We start from the raw sequence: 18,370 nt of genomic DNA, 5'->3' as shown, positions 1-18,370 counted from the left end.
TAGTCGCTTTTGTTTGCAGAGTTCCCCCGGTGAATGGCAGCTCTGAGGGCCTCGTGGTCCTGTTTGGGCTGGGGGTTAGGGGGGAGGGAGACGTCGTGAGTGGCTCCAGTGGTCCATGGAACAAAGGAACCCTGACACACGTCTGCCCAGCTGGCGGACCTGTCGCTCAAGCCAGCCGCTTTTGTCCTCCGGCAAATCGCGCGCCGTAAACTCCGCCCGCGAGGCTCGTGACACGATCTACGGCGGTGTGTGGCGGCGCTTCTGTGAGACGCCGTTCATATGGCACGTAGCACGGCTCATCTCCGAACTCCACAGATCTGCAGACATCGAGCGGCTTTGTGACACCAGTAGCAAAGCTGGGAGAGGTTGCACATAACGTTTCAACGACATGTCTAGAAGGCAGAAGATATGCTTCATAGCATCTCTGGCTTTTGCGGAAGTAAAAAACGCTTATGATTCACACTCTAGCCATATTTTATATTTTAAGTTTTTTTTTTTTTCTACTTCAGTGATATTTGTGATTAAGTAAAACAAATTAGAACAATGATTTCAAATCCGGTCCTCGGAGACCCACAGATGGTCTGTTTTTGCTTCCTCCGAGCTCCCTGCCAGACAGTCCACATTTTTGCTCCCTCCCAGTTCTCGGTAAGCAAAAACAGACTGTCTGTGGGTCCCAGAGGACCGGACTGGGAAACACCTGAATTAGAAATATAATCACCATATACTGTATAATTCAATGAGGGCCTGCGGAGGTGAAATCAAATTACTGTTTACGTATAATTTGCTGTACTTCAGTTACGATAGTCTGACTGTGGTCCTACTCATGTTTCACAGATACATCATGCTGACACACGTCCATCCAAATGTTTTGTCCGGCTGCTGGGTAACGTTATGGTTCAGGATCGGCTAGTCTTTGAAACGATGTTCGTCTGATTAATCTGACTGCCCACCGAGACCAGTCTTAAGCAACAAAAGGCCAGTAATGGTGTCTAGTAATACAAAGAATGGATCTGAACCATGACCCTGTACTGGAAAAGGGATTGGAAGTTAAAGCGATAAAGAATGGGCTCATTATGTAATGATCTATTCCCTCACTGTCCACTTATTCATATCTTTTAATGTTTTTTCCTTTTTCTGTCTGGTAAAAGTTATGTTATACATTTAATTTGTAGACCTAGAATTTGTGATCATGCTATTAAAATAAAATACAGTATTATGTAATTTCTACTCCTTTCAGTGTTTTCTGGAATGCTGCTGAAGTTTTGAGAAAAGAAGATCTTACATGTGAAATTGAGTTCAAGTGTGCAATGCCCTGGAAAATGGATTTTTTTTTTTTTTTTAATTATAGAACGCAACCAATCAACTCAAAAATCATTCACATCTCCCTCTCGAGGGGAAAAATGATTTCTCCACGTGTAAAGTTGTAAGGTAGCGAGAGACTCGGACTTCCGATAAAATGTCACCACCTGCTCCTGATTGTAGAGAACAAAGAGGTGAAGAAATGGGTCAGATCTTATTAATGTGTGACGACTCCTCTGCATGCTTGGAAGTAACGCCTCCATTGAGGACAGGAAGTGGTGATGTGCCTGTTACTCTAGGATATTAACTGTGTGTTCCTTCATTCCTCCCTCATGCCCAGTGGCAATTGGTAACTTTAACTGGAGAATTGCTCATCTGCTCTGTGAATCACAACTACATTTGAGTGCTAGAGAACGGCTATAGCAGAGCTAGCCCTAAAGAAAATGAAGAGTGTTTCTTATGCCATACCAAGCCATACCATGAAAACTGAATTTCCTGAGGTGAATTCAGTGTCAGACCAGCTACACCCCTGAATGCTAGTTGCTCCTTCATTACAGATATACTAGATGCAGAAATACAAAACAATGAATGCAGCAATGCTATTGGTTGGAATATGCTCCCATTGTGATGCAAATGCACCCAAACCACTATGGTGGTATAACTTAAAGGAAAGGCAAGGATTCTTTTCAGTCATTGACGACACACTGCTGGGCTATGAGACAATGGGGATAACTGCCGTGGCCCATTTCTCATCCTCATGAAGTGTTTATACCAAAGGGATGGAGTAGCAGCCCTGATGAATTAGCGGTGTGTTAGCAGGCAAAGCAACAAAACTAAACACCCGTATGGCATTGGTGCCACCAGCGTTTTAAGTGTGACATTGGAAGAGTTTGTATTTTTACAGAATGAAATCACTTGGGAAATACCTGTCTTAATTATAATCTGATTTTTTTTCTGAATGTTACAAATATTTTTCTTTTAATCATTATGCAGGTGAATACTCTGTATAGCCTATGCCTACAAGCAAAACAAGTTTGACATAAAAAGAACTGCAACTTTTAAAATGTAGCAAAGTTGAAGTGTGTTTAAAAGGTGGTATGTATTTGTATAAAGAATGTGTTTACCACATAGCTGAGTGAGATAAAACCTCGGATCAGCCCTCTGAGAGGGAGGGTCAGGTGACCCGGCCTGGTGTGTAGATTGCATCCACCTGTCTCTCGTTCCTCGCAGTCTGTAGAAATAGATGTTTTTCTTTCTGCCCCCGGCAATCTGAAGGAAACCACACCCACAACTCCCCAAGCATGTCCCTCATACCCTGATAAAGCTAAGTTTTCCTGTCCCCTCCCCTTCTCTTTGGTTCTCATTTCCCCTCCCCCACCCCCCCGAGCGGTTTTTGTGTTTACTTATTATGTGCTATTTGTCCCACTACTGCCCAGCACTGCATCGCCTCACATGCAGCTCGTGTCACATGGTTCCTATTGGCTATCTCATCCAAAGAGGGTCTCGTATTCCCTCACTGTGTGTGTGTGTGTGTGAGCAGGCCTCCCATTGGTCTTGGCAGATTGGCTTAAAAAGGGATGTCAATGGCTTGGACAAACTGTAATTGTTGGTGCATGTTGGAGAGGTACATTGACAGGCTGCGAAAACTGCATGAGGATAATAAGGAATTGGATCAAAGGTTATAGCACCAATTTGCAGAAATGCAGAGTAAACTTTTTTTTCTATTTTGCGGTCTGGACTTGGTAGTAACACCAAATGCCTTGTTTAGCTTGTTATGAACAGGCAACATGACCATGATAAGGAGGGACATTCAGCAAACTGGATACTCTACCCAGGTTCCTATACACGACACACGGCCAGCATATACTGATGGCAATATTTTTTGAACAGTGGACAATCATCACTGTCTTTTTTTACAGGTTGATGAGCAGTGCTGATTCTTCACTGCAAGGATTTCACAGTGAAAGGCAGTGAAGGTGTGGGTCATGTTTTTCTGTCACTCTCACGGCCCACTAATCCTATTAGCAGGGATGAGTCATGCACTGAGGTAGCCGTCTTGGTTCTGTATCTTCCCTAGAGCATTTGTGGAACTTACAGGAGATGAGTGAACTGGAAGAACCAGGCCATATTTCTGCACAGCCACTGCAAAATCCGTGCTGCACTTGCTACATGTTCTGCAACTGATTTTTTGACGTTTGGGTATTTCTATGTGAACCTATTTAAAAATCCAGTAAATCCAGCAGAAAAAAATTACTAGGGTGGGAAATAACTTCTGCTGAACACTGAGCTCGCATTGGATAACGTTTAGACGTAACACCACTCTGTTGTCTGCATCTTCTTGTCATTTATTTATTTTGCTGTAAACCCCAATTTGCTTAAGTCTGTGATAAGGAAGCACAGGACATGGAAAAATTATGGGCTAACCTGTTGTTATAGCCTTCGGGGACAGCGGGAACATGACTTAAACAACAACATATTGCCATCATATTATAACACCTCTTCCTTAACGATCCCCCTAGCGCTGCGTAAGGTCTCTGCGTCCATCACAGGGGGACAGGAGATAATTTGTAATCAAGTTGGATCGTCACACTAAGATTGTTTGAAATCTAGCCAAATTGGCTTGCTAACCCTCAACCTTCTCCCTCATCATACATATTTTGTTATAGAAAATAAGCCTTTTTTTTAAATCTCTGGAAAAAGCATGGAACACAAAACAATCCCACAGGAGATGGCGTGCTCATGAATATGTAGTGGTGCAGATAATAGAGCACTCTGACTCACTGTTAGTGAAAACTACTATTTGCCTGTGTTTGTAATATGTCCTATTTGTGTATTAAGCGCTCTTTCTCATCAGCAAAGTATCCCATATAGATTTTTTAAAAACCTGCATGTCTGATTGAACAAGACATGAAATATTTATTGTTTTTATAATTTACTTAAGTTTGCTCAAGTGTTATAGTGATACAAATGAAATGGTTGGAAACTGCAAGGTTTTAATTGTGGAAAGACATGTTCTGAATTAATTTTTCTTCATTTCAAAATACTACCCTTCCTTACAAGCAAACACTTGAGGGTAATGATGTTTTTGTTTTGTTGTTTTTTTTTTTTGCTGCCGTACAGAAAATATTTGTTTGCATCTGTCTCGGGTGCCATGCAAAACATAAGTGTGTTAAAGTTTGCTAAGCAGTATGATTTCATACAAATATCAGTATAGCATCACGGCAAATTTCAGTAGCTAGCTGTGCTCTGCGGTGAGGACGGTGCTCTGTCGGTGTGCCAAGCTGGGTTTGGTGCACACCTCTCCTGCAGGTTCTCTCGGAGGATGTGGAGAGCTGAAAGTGGCACGCGACACACAAAGACATCTTTGAGTTCTCTTGTTCCTGATGACACTTGCGCATGCTGCACTCGCATTAGGTAAAGGGTATATTATTCAATAAGGAGTCTCACTCATCCGCATTTAACCCCCCCAGCCCCCCGCACACACTCCTTTGGCTGCGGTCCTTATTCCTAGTAGCCACTTAGGATGTTTAAGTGACACATCCTGGGTAGCATCACGCCTTCATTATAGATTTATGCATCTTCTCTGAGGCTCTACCCCCTTCCTGACCATTGCATATCAGTTTCAGCACTTTGCAGGTTCTGGTGGTGCAATTCCAGCCCCCCCCCCCCCCCCCCCCAATTCCCTTTAGAGTACAAAGCAGATAATCCACTTAGTCCATTTGCAGGGAGGCGCAGACTGAATTAGCTCTTGGGGCCGAGTCATGGTTGTCGCCCCCGCCCGTTACGGGGGTGCGCGGAGAAGCTGGAGCAGACGGGTCTCTTTAGCTCCGAGATGCCGAGAGAGCGAGTGGCGCGTGGGGAGCTGGTGCCCGCGGAGATGCCAACTTTAAATCAATGGCAGAGGTGAAGGATCATGCGCCGATGATGAAGCCAGTCTCACATATGCTCAGGGAGCCTTCGGCACATGTGACAGATTCCATCAAAGCCAGGCCTGCTTCACAATTGCTGCTGGATGCAGTGCTGTTAGATGGCTGAACCAAAACATTCTCATTTACTGATCCATTGAATCGGGATTTCAGTTGGAGGCAGAGGTCAAAACAAACTAATCAGTTTTTTTGGAAGATGGATGTTATAAAGATTATAATAAAGATTTTTAAATGGATGCCACTGGATTAGAATACTTGTTTGTACTTTACTTGAGGGGGCACATGTAACTTAACTTACTGACTCGGTTACTACTCAGATACAGATCATGAACAAATGTTGTAGCAGCATGAAATACATGAACCATTATGATTGATTAATGATGAATGAACTTGGGATCAATACGTAACTAATGCTTAGTTTCTGGTCAATTAAATCATTGTGTAAGAGTGTTCTTAGTGGGCACTTTGGATGTATCGGTTTGGGTATTAATATGTATGTATATTTGTATATGACATGATAAGCTATTTCATTTTAATTTTAGGTTTTTTTGAAGAACTGGCCAGGGACAACAGATAAAAATTACCCAACAGAGCTAACTCTGACTCATTTGCAGCCTTTTTTTCTGTTAATGAAAGACCACTGTCCTTGTTAAATAAATAACATACTATATTATTTGTGCCCCATCAAGTAAAATCTTACCGAGTCAAATCTGACTCTGTTTGTAAGTAAAATGGACATTTAGTTTTTAGATAAAAAAAAAAAAAATAATAATAATAATGATTTCTTCAAATTGTCCTTAAGATTAAATGCACTGAAACATCTGGCAGTGTTCTTTAAACAGCCCAGTTTTCTAAGTACATAGAGGCCAGAATATTCTCACTTCTCCATCTTTTTGCATCATTCTGTGCTGTCACCATGGAACCAGGCTGCCTACTCAAAAATGACACCTCCTCCGTGTTGTCAAAGTTTGCTGAGGTTCAAGTTGTTTATGCTGATTATCGGCATGGTTTCAATTCTCAACAGGCAAACTTTAGTCCACGAGCAGATCTCTGTGTGTCCAGAAGGAGAAACTCCAGAGGAGGTGGGCGGAGCTGAGGGTGGCCCTTTCCCCAGAATCTAACTTCTGTACTGCCTTCAGATGTCCATCATCCCACCTACGTTTTTCAGTTCGTTACTGTTGCCTGTGTGCTGCACGCGGGACATTTCCCCGGAGCGTGGTGCTAGCTGGACCGCGACCAAAAACGGTTTCAGGTGCTTTTTCCTTTTCAGAATGTGTTCAAGTTCAGCAAAACAATCCATGTCCATTAAATATTTAGCACCGGCTTTTAGCCGTAACAGGGACTTCTAACACTGCAGGAGTATTTTGATGCTTTAATTGAAGGCATTTGTATGTCTTTTTAGGTCCACTAAAAGCCAGGAACACCCTGTTTCTCATTACGTACGATCATTTCTATTTCCGAATAACTGCAATACAAACAAATACTGAATGACTTTTTTTTAAAGCTTATTGAATAGCCATTTCTGAAAAGCAGATCCCCAAGCAGGTACTGGCAGTAGATACATACATACATTGTTAATGTTTTACAAGCATGCAACAGTGTCCTTTGCATCCTTGGATCAAGGTGCACCTAATATATTATACCTAATATTTGACTGTAAGCATTATGCTGCACCTGTTATGTTACTATTTCTTTACATAGTTTTAACTTTTAAAATCAATTCACATTTTAAGACAACTTGCATGTACTAGTTCTTGATGTCGTGTTATATAATGTTACGGAGCTTTGCCGTGGGAGATTGACATGTAGGTCTAGAGAGTATGCAGTTTCTTTTAACAGAGCGAACTAAATACAAGGAGATGGCAAAGAATGTTTCTATAATGCAACATGTTTATGCCGTTAGAAAACTTCTATGGATGTACCTGTTGTTGGCTATAAAATATGCTATAAAATACTGCTCTGATACTTTTTAAAGGAATTGATACTTGTGTATGATGAACTGATTGAAAATGTACAGCTGGATAGAAATTTCTGATGTTCGTCTAGGAATAATACAACTAAGTCACATTACAGGTTTATCCAAAGTCACTTCCTGATGTGTGCCTTTTGGTATTTCCTGCAGCAATTCAAGCATCTTAATTAAAGGTAAAACTACACAACACCTCCTGGAACTTGAGCTTGAATTTTCATGTTTAAGCCTGAATTCTTAACCCACTTCCTTAACTTCTTTATGACTTGATGGAAAAGTAACCCTAATAACAGTCCTACGGCTGTTATTTTAAGCCCGGCGCACGGGTGACCTGGCTCAGGCTGGTCGACGTAAACGGCGCGCTTCACCGCAGCTATCGGAGAAGCTGAAAAGTCAGCGGGCAAAGGTGAGCCCCGCAACGGTTAGAAGCAGCTTCTGCCACCTCTGACGTCACCGGCCGAGGCGTGAAAAAGAGGCTGCCAGGGATGGAGTGTGAAAGCCCGACCCGTCTGGGCTGCGTCTGCCCGCGTTTATCTCCAGCCCTTCTGGGCTGTCGGTGCGTAAACAAACGCTGAGGATGAGCAGCTAACGGTGCGTAGCGTCACGAGGAACTTGTTAGCATGTGGGCCTCGCCTGAGCTTCGCTGAACGCTCTTCTCCCCCATTTCTGATCATCATGCACCCGTGTAGATCCACTGAGCAATCCCTGCATCTTTGTTTTTTAAATCTGCTTTTAAATCTCTTCTGAATTCATTTGGTTAGTCCTTTTTCTTGTATCTACCCATTTTTGACTGAGTTAATCTGTAGTTATTGACACTAACATTCAGCAAATTATGCATGTGATGTGCTCTGAATGGCCTAGGGTAGGGCTTTAGGAATATTAATACTGTCCCAGTGCTGAGAGGATATAATAGAAATCAGTTTAGGTTAAGAACAACAGATGTCTGACTGGCACAGCTGTTGCATCTGCTGATTTTATATGTGATACCTTGAGTCCCGAGGAAAGAAAAGTAAAGTGAGTCACCAGCTCTGTGTGTGTGTGTGTGTGCGCGTGCGCGTGTGTGCGTGTGCATGCTTTAGCAGAGAGAACCTGCCTCTGCACTTCCTCCCACTCCTGCTATGTTTGGGATGACGCCTGGCACCATGCATGCCTTTCCTCCCCCCCCCCCCAACCAGTATCCCGCATCTCCGGGTTTATTCCGCACTAGTTCGCGTGCCCTTTCCCCGTGCGGACACGCACTCCAGCCCCCGGTGGCACAGGCTGCGTGGCTTCAAGCGAGCCGCTTTGACGCACTCTGCCGGCTGCAGAAACTGCGCCGTTCACGCGCATTCCGAGTGGGAGCGCCAGGAAGAGGGGGCCATCGACACGTAGCATCCCCGCAACCCTTCCAGAGAATCGCACTGTATGCGATTCGTGATGCGGTGGCGTCAATGTGGTGGGCTGAGAGAAACGCTGTAAAATCAGCATTAGACACACAGGTGAGTAACTCAGACGGAGCGACGCACTTGGCAGAGGAGCAGGCCAAGGGATGAGTCTCCCCTACATTATAGAGCCGCTTTTAGAAACTGTAACTGAAGACGGTCTACAAGAAGGGTCCTAAGCTTTTTATGTCGTGTTTAATATCTTGCAGTTAATGAATTACTTAAATAATATGGTGGATCTTAATACTAGAGAAGTAGTGATTGAATTCTGGTGTGCGACAGGACCTTCACCTCTCAGAATTCAGATCTTTGGTCCTTTGAGCTGATGACCCATGTCTGAGGAAGGTGGTAAATTAAGCTCAAAGCTGGTGATAAACCAGCACATAAGCTATTAGCTGTCTACGTTTGGATCGATGGTACATGACTTCATCAGGTAGGATGGTATCAAATTCAGGTTATAAGCCCTCTGTTTGGTATATTATCTTAAAGAATTGAATACATCTGTGTATTATATGTACCTTCAATTTTCAGATGCACTAAATAATGCAGAATTTTGTCAGTTACATTTAAATTGTGTATATATACCACGGAACATTCTAATTATATACACCCTGTACTGACCCTCGTGGATAACTGACATGGAAGGTGGATGGGTATATTAAATATGATATATCACTAAATATCAATTTGAACAGTGAAAAGATTATTAGACACCAGAGAGAAAAGAGAACTCATGAGCTAAAAAAAAAGATCCATAACCCACTTTTAGGCTGCATCCTCAGAGGTGCCTAATTTAAGACTGGGCCGCACCGTTCTGCGGCTTTGCGAGCACAGCCTGTTTTTTGGGTCACGCAAGCATTTTTGTTCCCCAGACGGACACATGGTGGCAAGTCCTGACGACAGCTCGGCTTTGAAGATCCCTGGCTCTGCTCGTGTGAAGGGCTCCATTGCACCGGTGTAATGAAGACGTGCAGCCGTACGCGGCCCAAACACGCTCCAGCTCCCTTGTTTGCCCATTTTTTTTGCAAGCTTCCCAGCACAAGCTAGATTAACCCTGGCAGCACGTCATGGGCCTAGTGAAGCAGAGGACTCTGGGAAGACTCACTGACTCAAGACTGACTCTGCTTTTTATTATCTGGGAATATCTAAATGTTTTCTCTCGTGTATCATGAAACGAAGTTGCTGTGCAGGATTTAACGCATGCATTTCAATAGCCCAAGTGGCCTGACCTAACTTGTTCCTGTTATACCATTTTTTTCAAGGGCTGGCTATTGTGTTGCAGTTTTAAAATGAATAATCCAGTGTTAAGTATTTCCCTCTTAATAAACTTTTTCTCATGACAATGTTTTAAAGTAATGCAGTGAGCCTGTAGAAAGCTATTCAAGATAAAATAAAGTTTTGCTGAAATAATCCACTCATTCATCCGACTTTCAAGTTAATAAGATTAAAATTAAGGTTTTGTTGATCCCAGGGGTGATATCTGGTGCACACAGTAGCAAGAGCACAGTGCACAGAAGAACATACACATAGTGAGAAACAGGAAAGGTGCAAAGCCACTACACATGGTGCAAAGTAAATGCAAACCAAGTACTAAGTGCAGGGTGGGGGGTGGGATACCTGGGAACATGCACATAAACATTAATCAGTTAAGTCTAATTCAATTACTTAGACTTAATTAAATTAACAAGTCGTAATTTTTATCGGCTAAACTGCTGATAGGCTGTTTTGGGGAAGTATGTTGTTTTTCTTGAGCAGATGCAGTAACAGTAAACACTTTGTAGAAGCTAAAAAGTTCTTTTAGATTCTAACTGAGCAAGTGGTCCTCCCCCCAAAAGAAAGCAAATAAAAGTGACCTTGTTCTGGCTGGAATGTTGCTGAACTTCTGCGACACGTTCCCTCAAGACCGAGGCAGGCAGGACAGTCCCACAAACCGCGTTCAGACACATTCTGCTTCCCACCTGAACTTCTGCGACACGTTCCCTCAACACCGAGGCAGGCAGAACAGTATCCACAAACCGCGTTCAGACACATTCTGCTTCCCACCTGAACTTCAAGCATGCGTGAGCTGTGCTCCTCCGAAATAATACTCCACGAAGAAATGCCGATCTGAGTGCCAGATAAGTCCTGTGCTTCTGCGTGCAGAATGGCCCAGTGCGGGGCAAAGTGGCAGGTCGTCAGGGAAAAGCCCAGCGTGACCTACCTGCTCTCACGCCGTGCTGCTTGTTTCGCTGGCTCTGGCTGAAGAAGAAGCTGTATAGCCACCCTCTCCCTGGCAGCTTTCCCCTCTTCCTTTCTGCTGCGTGTGGTGCTCAGTACGCCCCATCTCCCAGGAAGTGAACACAGTCACATTCCAACGTAAACACCATCCCCCCCCACGCACTCCTCCCAGCCTCTCTTTCGCTCTCTCTCGCTCTCTCTCTCCTTTCGTTTGCACTCAGCCTAGGGGCTCTGTTATCCATCATTCCACACTCCCGCTGTTGCTCGGAGTTCTGCCCACCACCAGCAATCTGTGCTCTGATTGGACTACTGCCCCGTCAGTCATTCTGCCATCCTGGTACGTATGCATAGGGTTGACGGGGCATTCTGCTTTCTCTGTTTCTTTCCAGATACAGGATTTGCTGCAGCCTTTTCTAAATGTGAAAATATGTGAAAAGGGCCTAACTTTGCATGACAGATTAAACTTCAATCTTTTGTTTCCTGACAGAAAAGACTGACTCGCTGCGAGCAAATAGTATTAGACTTCTGACTCTGAATACAGGTGCATATGGAACAATAACACCTGTTTTCCTTTATTTTTGAAATGAACTATAAAGTTTGTTTCTTTGGGCAAAGTTCTAAAGTGAGCTCTTTAAGAGAAGATCTCAAGTGAGTTATGAGAGGGTTAAGATGACAGCAGCTGGCGTTCGCGTGCTCTGGCTCTTACCTGGGGTGTCAAGGGAGGCTTATTCAGGTATTGTTTTGGACGTAAGTCATGCCCAGTCCAGATGTGTTTGCCTCTATTGCAGGGTTTCTGGTTCTAGCAGATATCGCATGTCGTCCTTATTGTGTTTCCTGATCACAATGCATGTCGCCTTAGTCTCTCCAGCCTCGATCGCATTGTTTATCATGGTCGGCACGAATAAGACATCCCCCTGGCCGGGGCTCCGCCTGTATACCCCTCTGAAGTCAGTGTCTCCAGGGATTTCCAGGGCAGGTGGATTATTATGGTTAAGGAACTGGTTTTTGTGATTAAAAGGGTTCAACTTCAAGAAGGGTCTGCCGCTGTACCCCTCAGCAGAGAGCTTAACTGGAATCGTGTCAGTAAATACCCAGCTTTATAAAGTCTGTAAGGCAGCAAGACACATGAATGAAGCATCAGTCAGATGAATGAAACTGATCTTTGTAGAGATGGTTCTTAGGAGGACCTTGTATTCATTCCAATCATCCCCCTTCTAAACACTTGTTCTGGTCAGGGTTGTACGGTGACCTGGAGCCTATTCCAGGCCCCCCAGGGCACAAGGCTGGGGTACAGCCTGGATGGGAAGTCCCGTCTTATCCAAAGGCAATCCAGAAATAGCCGTCACATCATAAGTGAGCAGTTATTGAATGACAAGTAAATTTTAGGTGCGATAGAAATGTGGCTTTTTAGGAAGCGTATGGCTCAGTGAAACTCAAACTTCAAAACAAACACGTGTTCATGTCTGTTATGTTCATCACAGTATGTGTGCTTCTCAGTCAGTTTTCAGGATGCTTAGCATAAAGTTAATTCACCATGCTTGTTCTACAGTCCCTTCAATCATCTAAATGATCTTATTGTTTTTGTAGAAGATCAAACAGAACGTAGCAGCCAGTTTGTTCCGAAACTCGTCGCTCACAGCACTGAGCAGACTGACGGGGTATCAGCTTGCTTGTCGTTGGTAAACAGCAACCTGCAGGTGTTTCACATAAACTGTAGGAGGCGATTATGTATTTAAACCTTCCTCACCCTGACTAACGAGGATAATTACTTTCCACTGATGCAGAAGTTCTTCAGTTGAAGAAGCTGCTCCGTTAGTCATTCTGGTCCAGGAAAAGAGTATCTTTACCAGCTCATTCCCTCAGGAATAGCTTAGGCTTCCAGATGGTTCCGGTAATAGTAATTCCCTCTCTCGTACTGTTGCCACTGACTTTCCATTTTTCCCTTTCCAGGCCAAAACAGAATATAAATTTAAAAGTGGATTATTCTGTATATTTTTTAATTCACAGAGCATGAACATAGCCATACTTGAATGTATGCAAAGCATTACATTAGTTTTTACGTTGAAATGCTTTGAGGCCATCATAATAGCAGTACATAAATTTATTCATGCAAATCATTTGCATGATTATGGTTTTTATATATAATAACTTCATCATATCATGCTCCTAATTACAGGTTCATGGCTGACACAGAAACCTAGTACCTTAAGCGGTCCGTGTTCTATTGGATCGGAATGCCCATGTTCAAGACAAGGCTACACGGAGATGTGGGGAAATCGGGAGCATTTTGTTTGGCTGACGCTGAACTGAATGCAGGGATTTCTCTCACTGGTTCTCCTTGGCTGCTTTGGCAGGAACCGGCGTCGTCCGACCAGACAGGCAACAGCGGAGGCTCAGGTGCGGCCAGCAGGCTGCCAGGTGTCAGTGTTTTTGCGTCGTTGCGCAAGGGGTGTCGTCTCTCGGATCCGTGTCCCCGACACGGAGTTGCGTCGCTATTGTCTGCCGCCCACTCATTTAAGGGAAAATAACACGCCAGCATGCTCAGGAACCAGTCAGTGTCACGCGAGAACTTCCAGGTGCATATGGTCGGGGTAGCATTCACGAGAAAAACAATGGGGCAGATGCAGAACTGTGCTATTTAAATTCCTGCTGTAGGGGGAACGTTAGAGGCTCCTGCAACTACTCAGACATACCTGTATGTGTGCATGTATGTTTGAGACCTTTCATTTATCCCCCTTTCATGCATAATTCATAAAATGTAATTAAACTTACTTACAACTTAACTGATGAGGGATGAATAGAAACCATTTTCTGGTGTGGATGAGAAGAGCTCCCACTACACGAATACTCAGTATTAGCCATTTTAGACCCTTAAAATCACGTATCCCCATTCAGAAGCTTAGGAGTAGTGCCTGTAAGGAATTGCTTTCGGCTCTGGATCCCATGAAGGGTCCTGTATTTAACGGGTGCTTCTTGAGAGAGAGGGGTCATCCGGAATCTGTCTCGAATGAGGTGTTACCCTCTGTTCCACCGGGTTTACACTTAACCTCATGGGCTGCGTCACCTTAGGTGGCCCGCGGCCCCTCGCCGCAGGGTGAACCCTCATGTGAAAGGGCATCTGCAGGGCAACACACCCTGCTATTACCCAGTACTAATGTGTTTTCTTCAGAAGCCTTCTGACAGCCCTGCTTGTGATGTCAGTAGGTTCTCTCACGGCCCTCACATCCACCTAATTCAGTTACGTAACTGACAAAACAGTTACGTAACTGACAAAACGAATTAATGATAGCTGAGATGTCAGGTGCTGTGCAAGGTGTACCGTTCATTCTTAGTCTCTAACAGAGATGCACTTAGTCAGAATACAAGCACCGGGCACTTCCAAATGGCACTGCACTTAATCGGATGGCTCGCTATTATAATATGCTGTGTGGGAGTCTGGAAACATTTTATGTTGTATCAGATGAGCTTTTTTTCATAATTGGATAGACAATTAAAGCCTCTGTAAAAAATCAGACCCTTGAACTATAATCAGCCCCCACATTAAATTTTTTTGATCACCTGACCAAAGGTGACTTATATAACTTTCTGACCTATTTTAGTGCACAGATTCAACACCTTGTCCGCAGCATCTCCATTGGTGCCTCAGCAGTGCTGGCAATGATTCAAACCTGCAACTTTGCAACTAGACAAATGCGTAGGCCTTTATATGAATATGCAAAATTTGTATATTTACGTATTTTAAAACCAAACTTAAATTTAGATTCTTTTTTTGCTCCCTCTGGATACATATTACTTTAAAAGATTAATTCTTGAAGCAGTCTGAACCTATTTCTGTGAGAAGTGTTTACAGAAGTGTTTGAAGGTGACCTACCTTGTTAAACAGCACAGAAAGTTGAGAACAGTGGAGTTTATTTGTGTCAGATGATTTACAGCACGGCTGCTGGGTTTGTATGGAGGGCTGGGGATCTTAGCTGGTGGTTTTGTGCAGGAGTAATGCAGCGTGAGTCACAGCTGGTCTAACTTCCTCTCCCCGTCATTATACGATGAGGTTATACCTGTGTGTGCATGTATAAAAGCTGCTGATTAAGAAGTACACTGCTAAGCCATGATGGGTTCATCATTCATCGCTCACCTTTTTCCTGGGTTTCTTCTGTATTTCCCAGCAGCTTCCTGTTTTGTTAGAATTAGAATTTAGTGATTGACACACAACAACGAAAATGTGTTCTCTGCATTTAACCCATATGTGACATAGCAGGGGGCAGCTAATTCAGCACCCGGGGAGCAGTGCTTGGGGGCGGTACCTTGCTCAGGGCACCTCAGTGGTGACTTGCTGGTCGGGGATTCGAACCTGCAATCTTTCAATTACGAGTGCACTTCCCTAACCATTAAGCCACCACTGCGCACATTTCTTCCAGTAAGCTTCTGTAATTTGTATGGCCCTCAGTCTTTTTTATGAATATCATCATACGCGGGTCCATAAGTTTTGTATGTCTGTCTGGAGTTACCCAAGTTGCAGGATCGTGTCAGTCTGGACACACAATCGACATGCTACATGCAATTTCAACCCTTGACCTGTAGCTGTCAGCCTGCCACACGATTGAAGGGCTGTGCTCACCTGCTCTCTGTGCAGGCTGGCAGGCCAGATCAATGCTCAGTGAATTAGCTATAACATAAATAGAAATAAGCATAAATCTGGTTACTTATGTACTCACCTATCCCCCCCCCTGCCAAAAAATATCTCCTGTATTTTGAAACCTAAATTTTGGCAGGTACACGTTCTATGAACTACAGATGGTTAGCAGTTACCAGAAGAACTGGCAGGAAACAGAACACGGTTTTCTCACACAGGAACCGGCAGCCTTTTGCTCAGGAGTGAGTTAATGATGCTGAAATTTCTTAATTATGCTGAACGTGTTTGTAACTGTTCACGTGCACCTGTGTCTGTCACCCAGGGCAAAGGGGCTCGTGTCAGCGTACAGCGTGTTCTGCAGGTGGGGGTACTAACCAGGCAAACTGTGGCGGGCGTCCAGGACAGCACAGGAATGGCAGGACCCAAACAATGTCTCTATTAATCCAGAGATACACTGACCTTGTCTCATTTTCCACGTGTTTGTAAACTGTCTGGTTGCCTCTGCCATGATCAGACTCCTGCTCTAATGTCAGTGTTGATGCTGAAGCACGTTTATTATAACATGACAGCTTACCTTGGTTTACTGTCAGGTGCAATGATTCAAAATCAGATTTAAAAAAATGGTGCTTACAACACGTTGGTATTGTATTGTGTTGTTGAAAAGAATTGTTTAAGAGCGATACATGGTTCATTTATGTTTGGTAAAACAAAATATGTTTGTTTGTATGGTGTAATATAAATTTAATTGTCAATGTCTTTGAATATTGAAAAATGTCAGTGAGTAAAATGTAAATATGTAGTCAGTGGTCACATCATAGTAAATGTTTTATGGATATTATGAATATTTTTTCGTTGGCGCCCCATCCTGGGTTATTCCCTGACATGTGCCTTTATCTTAAAGGACATGCCCTGGACTTGGACTCTGCACGACCCAGCATGGGACAAGCAGGTCTGGAAGCCTGCAGATGGATGGATACATATTCTGTGATATCAAAGGAAAATCCAGTGTTTAACTGGAGATTTTAGGTTGTGCCTTTCGGCATAGCTTTTCCGCAAGCACAGTGATCCTCTCCGCTGGTTCAAGTTCACCAGTGGGGCAGGTTTCACTGTTAAGTAGACTTCAACATGAGACAACCCTCTATGGGACTGCCTGCGAGACAGAGCCGAAGGAGCACTGAGAGTCCAGGATAAGACATTGAATTAGTTAGCATGGGCTGCATACCACCATTGAGTTAGCATGGACTGCATACCACCATTGAGTTAGCATGGACTGCATACCACCATTGAGTTAGCATGGGCTGCATACCACCATCGAGTTAGCATGGGCTGCATACCACCATTGAGTTAGCATGGGCTGCATACCACCATTGAGTTAGCATGGACTGCATACCACCATTGAGTTAGCATGGGCTGCATACCACCATTGAGTTAGCATGGGCTGCATACCACCATTGAGTTAGCATGGGCTGCATACCACCATTGAGTTAGCATGGGCTGCATACCACCATTGAGTTAGCATGGACTGCATACAGTACCACCATTGAGTTAGCATGGGCTGCATACCACCATTGAGTTAGCATGGACTGCATACCACCATTGAGTTAGCATGGGCTGCATACCATCCGAGTTTCCCGTTTACTGGTGTATATTTGCTAATTGTGAGCCTGACAGAATGCAACCCAGGGAACTGGAGATAACGACACATTATGGTTGGTGGTGGGGGCAATTTTTTTTTTTTTTAAATGTCACGTGAAGTTCATGGAACAGATGCAGATAGATTTATGTGCCACCTATCTTGACTGAAAGATATTAAACTTTCAGGGCTAGGCTTCATTTGCATGTGAATGTTTTCTTCAAGGGCAGGCGACAGATGCTAACCCTCCTCTGATAAGCCCCGGGTGATTTGCGGCCCCCTGGCCTCAGCTGTGTCCACAGCTCAGACGGAGTGGGAGGGTGTGACAGCGCTTGGGATCCGAGTCAGCAAGTGGGCCAACCTGGGAATGCGAGGTTCTCATACCTGCCGTTCTGGGGACGAGAAACGAGGACGTGCATGTGGCTACACCTCACGTATTTCCTGTCTTTGCCCTAGTGAGACTTTGAGTTTCCCAGAGTTTTGCTCCATTTAATTCCCATTTGTTCTTTACTTAAGTGAAATGAAGACAGTGACTCTGAAGGCACACCTTGACCCATTGCATATCTTGTAATGAACAGTAACCTAGTTACAGCTTATACCAGTGAGGTCACAGCCGCAGTAACAATCACGCACATCAATTTTTATGAATTCATTATGGTCGTAGTGCCGACTATAAGACAATCACAACACAATTAAGTACTGCAGATTTTTCCTTAGCTGCATACAAAGATCTTTATTGTAAAGGCCTCATATAGCACCGATGTTTCAGGGACTTTCAATTGCGTATATAGTACTATTATGCAATGCTAATTTTTGAAATGATTGTATTTTATTCATATACAAATTGATAACGGTGATGTCTTTAGCTTGTGGGTGTCAGCGCATTTGCTGTAATAACATGCTGTCTTATAACACAAACATAAGTATTTGCTTGGAAGGGAAGGAATGCAGATCAATACCCCACATGAGCAGGAGTGGTAAGTCCATGTGGACCTCTCACTGAGCACAGCTGGTTCCAGGAGGGTTTACGCTGGGGAGGGGGGAGCTTTTATTGCCTTTTAGGGTCTTGTGACAACAGGCATTAGTGCCACAGGATTCAATTTTCCATTTTGCTCTAGTGCAGGATTTCACCTTGTGCTTTTGCTCCAAGACAAAGCAATTCAATCTCATGTATCTTAAGGGTACAATGCCACAAACGTCCCTCTGCATTCCCAAATGAATGTTTTTGATCATTGTATGATTTTCATAATTGTCAGTATACTTAGTATGAAGTTG

The 18,370-nt window shown here is 43.8% G+C and overlaps 2 protein-coding genes across 4 annotated transcripts in view; one reads left to right on the top strand and one right to left on the bottom strand.

Annotated features, from left to right (window-relative positions):
- The window catches only part of LOC111857537 (uncharacterized), a 38,034-nt gene extending 28,005 nt beyond the window's left edge, over positions 1-10,029 (top strand). The window contains exons 9-10 of one of the 2 annotated variants that reach the window (XR_002841374.2): positions 6,250-8,672; positions 9,488-10,029. The gene's annotated coding sequence lies outside the window, so the exon portion shown is untranslated. The remainder of the gene's footprint in view (positions 1-6,249; positions 8,673-9,487) is intronic. The other variant, XM_023838500.2, reaches the window with a different exon arrangement.
- The window catches only part of lzts1 (leucine zipper, putative tumor suppressor 1), a 28,006-nt gene extending 16,978 nt beyond the window's left edge, over positions 1-11,028 (bottom strand). Inside the window, exon 1 of one of the 2 annotated variants that reach the window (XM_023838499.2) lies at positions 10,816-11,028. The gene's annotated coding sequence lies outside the window, so the exon portion shown is untranslated. The remainder of the gene's footprint in view (positions 1-10,815) is intronic. The other variant, XM_023838498.2, reaches the window with a different exon arrangement.
- Positions 11,029-18,370: the final 7,342 nt, after the last annotated feature.

This window comes from Paramormyrops kingsleyae, chromosome 2 (assembly GCF_048594095.1).
Source record: "Paramormyrops kingsleyae isolate MSU_618 chromosome 2, PKINGS_0.4, whole genome shotgun sequence".
NCBI lineage: Eukaryota > Metazoa > Chordata > Actinopteri > Osteoglossiformes > Mormyridae > Paramormyrops > Paramormyrops kingsleyae.
The sequence above is the reverse complement of the archived record's forward strand: the minus strand, read 5'-3'. Positions and strand labels throughout refer to the sequence as shown.